Source organism: Nomascus leucogenys, chromosome 21, assembly GCF_006542625.1.
Source record: "Nomascus leucogenys isolate Asia chromosome 21, Asia_NLE_v1, whole genome shotgun sequence".
Taxonomy (NCBI): domain Eukaryota; kingdom Metazoa; phylum Chordata; class Mammalia; order Primates; family Hylobatidae; genus Nomascus; species Nomascus leucogenys.
The window spans coordinates 22,548,333-22,554,332 of record NC_044401.1 but is presented as its reverse complement, the minus strand read 5'-3'; positions in this window follow the sequence as shown (position 1 = coordinate 22,554,332).

Sequence of the window (6,000 nt, the reverse complement as noted above, 5' to 3'; positions counted from 1 at the left end):
AACAAACTATTTGAAAAAAGTTAAGAGAATAATTTCATAATACCAAAAAAAAACTCCTTAGGAATAAATTTAACAAGAAGGTGAAAGACTGAAACCTATAAAACATTGATAAAAGAAATTTTAAAAGGCACAAATAGTTGAAATGGTATCCCTTGTCCATGGATTAGAAGAATTAATAATGTGAAAATATCCGTGCTACTCAAAGTAATAGAGAGATTCAATACAATCCCTATGAAAATTCCAATGACATTTTTCACAGAAATATAAAAACAATCCTAAAAGTCATAGGGAACCACAAAAGACTCTGAATAGCCAAACCAATCTTGCCCCAAAAGAGCAAGGCAAGAACAACACACTGTGTGATTTCAAAATCTACTCTAAAGCTGTAAGAATCAAAATAGCATGATGCTGGCATAAAAACAGACACATAGACCAATGGAACAGAATACAGAGTCCAGAAATATTTCATCTTTAAAATATTAACTTTTGGCCAGGCACAGTGGCTCACGCCTATAATCCCAGCACCTCAGGAGTCTGAGGTGGGTGGATCACGAGGTCAAGAGATCGAGACCAGCCTAGCCAACGTGATGAAACCCATCTCTACTAAAAATACAAAAATTAGCTAGGCATGGTGGTGTGCGTCTGTAGTCCCAGCTACTTGGGAGGCTGAGGAAGGAGAATCGCATGAACCCGGGAGAAAGAGGTTGCAGTGAGCAGAGATTGCACCACTGCACTCCAGCCTGGCAACAGAGTGAGACTCCGTCTCAATAATAAATAAAGAAGATAAAATAATAAAATATTAACTTTTATGAAACTTCCTATTACACAGGGGAGAAATAAGAAATACTAATTGAGCTTTTCTAAAATTATAGAATATATCATGGATATTAGACACTCAAATACTTATCAAATGTTAAATCAAGGTAGGAGCTGGAAAGACCAATAAGATATGTGTGAACTCAAGAGTTGCTACTGGCATAAAAATTCATGCACTATTTCTAGCAATATATAGCAAGAACCCTAAAAGGTTTGTAGCTTCAACTTTATAATCCCAATACTGGAAATTTAAAGAATAAAAGCTTTATTTATATACCTTTGTAAAACAGTGGCATTTGTAAGAGCAAAGCCCTTGAAACAATCTGATTGTGTAGCAGCTACACAATGGCTGATTAAACGACAGGTGTCATGAGGAAATTTGTGCAACCACTAACAACACAAATACAAGATTGTAGAAAAGTGAATGCAAAACTATCTTAAGTACAAACAAGGGTAAAGTGATTAAGACTAGGCAAAGCCAAAGCATGCATGCATACAACTGAAGAAGACATGTAGAGATATAAATAATTCTTTAATATGAAAGCATTTGTTTATTTTAACAGCTTAGTGAGACATAATTTACATGTCATAAAATTCATCTGTTTAAAGTGTGCTATTCAATGGTTTTAAGTACATATATAGAATGCTTATTTTTAAAAATGACTTAAACTTTTTTTTTTTTTTTTTTGGTGAGACAGGGTCTCACTCTCTCACCCAGACAGGAGTGCATTGGTGTGATCTTGGCTCATCGCAACCTCTGCCTCCCAGGCTCAAGTGATTCTCCTGCCTCAGCCTCCTGAGTAGCTGGGATTACAGGTGCGTGCCACTACCACCCGGCTAATTTGTGTATTTTTAGTAGAGACGGGGTTTCACCATGTTGGCCAGGATGGTCTCCAACCCCTGACTGCAAATGATCCACCCAAAGCGCTGGAGTGCTGGGATTACAGGCATGAGCCACCGTGCCCAGCCAACTTTTTTTTTTTTTTTTTTTTTTTGAGACAGAGTCTCTCTCTGTTGCTGATGCTGGAGTGCAGTGGCGGAATCTCGGCTCACTGCAACCTCTGCCTCCCGGGTTCAAGCAATTCTCCTGTCTCAGCCTCCTGAGTAGCTGGGATTACAGGCATGCACCACCATGCCTGGCTAATTTTTTATTTTTTTAGTAGAGACGGGGTTTCACCATGTTGTTCAGGCTGGTCTCAAATTCCTGACCTCGTGATCTGCCGCCTCAGCCTCCCAAAGTGCTGGGATTACAGGCATGAGCCACCACACCCTGCCCCAACTTTTAAGATGAGTCAAGAGATCAGTAGATCTAATTGCCTGGTACAAAGAGGACTCATATTTGAATTTGTTTAAGCTCTACTGAAAAATTATTGCTACTGTGTCCATGTAGTGAACATAATTCCAAATACGATGTTTGGACCTAATATCCAAATAGGTATCAAGGCAGTCCAACAAGATTTTTTTTTTAAATCTAAGTCCATTGCTGGCAGTAAATTTCCTCTTTATTTCCCAGCTCACATAAGGTTTGTATTCTGTCCCAACTGGTCCCAGCAAGTTTAAATCCACGATGTCTAATGTCACTTCTAGAGCCTACAGTCTCTCATACATTCTGCTTTGGTAGGAAGAAGGAAACAACATGATATAGTTGGTTTTATCTTAAGAAAAAATGTGGAATGATGATAAACACACAGGCTTTGGATTTACGTTTGGATTTGAACTCAAGCTCTGCTATTTGTTATGTACTCTGAGGCTTACCTGCCCCAGTTACCTCGTCTATAAAATAGGGCTAATGTCACTTATTTGCAGGGTGGTCATTGACCTGGTAAATATTAGGCACTTAGCACAATAGCTGGAATGTCGGTGAGGCCCATTCCCTGGAGTAACTACTATGATGATAAATCCCTGATTAATTAGCACAGAGCCAGGTACACTGGAGCTTTGTTTCCCAGACCACACCAACCATGAGAAAACCAAATAGAGGCATGAGTTACAATTAAAGAATTATTTCTGCACCCCTCCCATTTTCCTGGGACTCTCACTGTGGCGAACACCATTGCAGAACAGAGGGGATGCCCCACACACCTCCTCCTTGATTGTCGGTGCTTGTCCACAGAGCTGTCCTGCATCAACAGTGCCGCCCCTACTCATCTTCCTCTAGCACTGATGACCTGTCTCACCAAAGTGCCATCCTCATCCCGGGTATATGGTTCTGCTTTTTCCCATTCATAACTTTTGGAAAACTTCAAAAGATGGTCTTGTTCCTTGGGGGAATAACCTAGCCACACCAGCTGTGATTACAGAATCAAGTTAAACTTCTCTACTGGCTTGGCAGGAGCCTCACCAAGCTACTTGCTGGACATTTCCACACCTGCACACATATGCATCTGCTTAAACTATATCCCAAACATTTTTGAGATTTTCCCAAAGTATTTTGGTTATAAACCCCTCAGGTTCTTTCGACAGAATTCATGTAACTATAAGTGCATATGTATGTGTGTGAGTGTGTGTGTTTTCTTCTTAGATGTGAACTCAAACATTTTTTTTTTCCTGCTCTAAAGAGGTTTGGCAAGATTTTGACCATTGAGAGCCTGAGCTTCACTTTTGCCAAAAAAAAAAAAAAAAAAGAAAGAAAAAAAAAAGTTGAGGGCTTTGTTTTCAAAAATCTAGAATGGGCCGGGCACAGTGGCTCACACCTGTAATCCTAGCACTTTGGGAAACTGATGTGGGTGGATTGTTCGAGCCCAGGAGTTTGAGACTGGCCTGGGAAACATGGCAAAACCCCATCTCTTCAAAAAAAAAAAAAAAAAAAAAAAGCTGGGTGTGGTGGTGCACACCTGTAGTCCCAGTTCCTTGGGAGGCTGAGGTGAAAGGATAACCTGAGCTCGGAAGGTCAAGCTTGCAGTGAGCCAAAATTGTGCCACTGCACTCCAGCCTGGGCAACAAACAGAATGAGACCCTGTCTCAATAAATAAATACACGAAAAATCAACAACAACAACAAAAAACTAGAATGGAGTCTAGGAGCTAGGTTGTTTGAAAAGGTCGGGGTTCCAAGGGTTGAGAGGGAAAGGAGTAGCCTGGACTTGAGGAAGGGGAGTGGTGGAAATCTTTTTGCACAAACTCAATGTGGTGCAGCTATGCGGGCATCCCCTATGTGAGAACAGGCAGTGGGGCTGCCCAGTTCACACACAGGGGATGCCTGCATAGTTGCACCACATTGAGGTTCTTGATTGTAAAGCTTGGTGTAGAATGCATTGTTCAGTTTGGAAAATGAACATTTTCACAGTGACAAAGATAGAGTTAAGATCAGCAGTTCATCCTTAAATTACCAAAAGCCCTAGGATTCCTATAGAATTGTAGGTTAAAATTAAGATTTTCTACCATGTAAAAATTAGATTTTCTTCCAACTTTGATGGGTGTTGTTGGGGAAGGGAGGGCAGATTGATTTTATTTGGAAAATAAAATAATGTTACATTTTCTTTACTTTGAGTGCCTGGAATAAATTATGTTGGTTACTCTCCCATTTCAGTTCATTCAACTCACAGCAAGGATTCCTAGGCTTACTGAGAAGTACCCTTGGCTTCCCTATTATTTTGAGAAGTTGCATTCTCAAGGGATTATCTGGAAAGCAAAAACAGATTTATATAAAACTGATTATTTTTCTTCGGAGTTCACGTGATTAGATCCGACCATCTAGATTATTAAAATAGTTATTGTCTGAAAAGACAATGCGTGAACACTGAAACTAAAACTGTATACATATGGTGCAGAAAACAGAAGTTTTGGAGACAAAAAAACAACCTTTGCCACCTTGGACAAGTTGTTTACTCTCTCTAAGGCTTGGTATTTTCAACTGTAAAATAAAAAATTAAGTATATTTTTCATGAGGTGATGGTGAAGAAGAAAACAAATACATACTTAAAGGGACATAGGCTTCAAGAAATGCTCATTTTATTCTCTGTTATAGCCACAATGGTTTCTTTTGATCTCCCTTTTTAACAAACCTTATTGATATACACAGAAAAGACTATCATAAGCATAGAATTTGATGAATGATCACAGAAAAAACATATCCTAATAATCACCGTAATATCAAGAACTAGGACATCCTAACATCAGGGAAGCCCCTCCTGTGTCCTTTCTGATCATTACGTCCTCTACCTCATCCCCTAATGTAAACAATCTCTTGACTTCTATCATTTAGTTTTGCCTGACTTTAAAATTTAATACATATTGAATCATATAGTCTATATCATTCTGTATCTGGCTTCTTTCACTTACCATTATGTTGGTAAAATTCACTTTGATTTTGCACTAAACAGGAGTTTGTTCATGTTCATTGTTGAAGAGTTTTTCCATTGTTCAAATGTGCCATATTATATTTATCCTTTCTTACGTTGGTGAGCATTCATGTTGTTTCCAGACTTGAGCTATTATACATAGTACTGTGTGACACTTTGTATGTATGTGTCTGCATTTCTGCTGGGAATATGAATAGGATCCAAATTGCTGGATCACGTGTTATGTGCAGGTACAGCTTTAGCATATGCTGCCATAGTTTTCCAAGTTGCTGTGCCAATTTTCTCTCTCAAACAAGTATATGAGTTCCTTTTGTTCCACATCTCCGCACTTGGTATTTACAATTTTAAGTTTTAGCCATTCTGCTAGAGATAGATAGATTACTATTTCACTGGGGTTTGATTTACATTTAGCTATCTTCTTTTGTGAAGTGTCTGCTCAAATGTCTTTTGAGCATTTTTTTTACTTGGTTATCTGTGGTTTTTTTTTTTTAAGGATTTCTTTATATAGAACCCTTTCTACTCTGTGGTTTGCCTAGTAACTATACTAAAAATGTCTTCTGATTGAAAAGAAAGTTTCCAAGTCTAACGTGGCACAATTTGTCTATCTTGTTTTTGTTTGTTAGTGCTTTCACCCTGCTTAAGAAATCATTCTTACCCCATGATAATATTCTCATGTGCTTTCTTTTAAAAGCTTTGCATTTTAACCCTTATATTTGGTATAAATCCACCTGGAACTGATTTTTAAACATGTTGTTAAAAAGGGGTCAGGATTCACTTTCTTTCTCCACATGGAGATCCAATAGACGTAGCACCTTCTATTTTTTTTGTTTTTGTTTTTTTGAGACGGAGTCTCGCTCTGTCGCCCAGGCTGGAGTGCAGTGGCG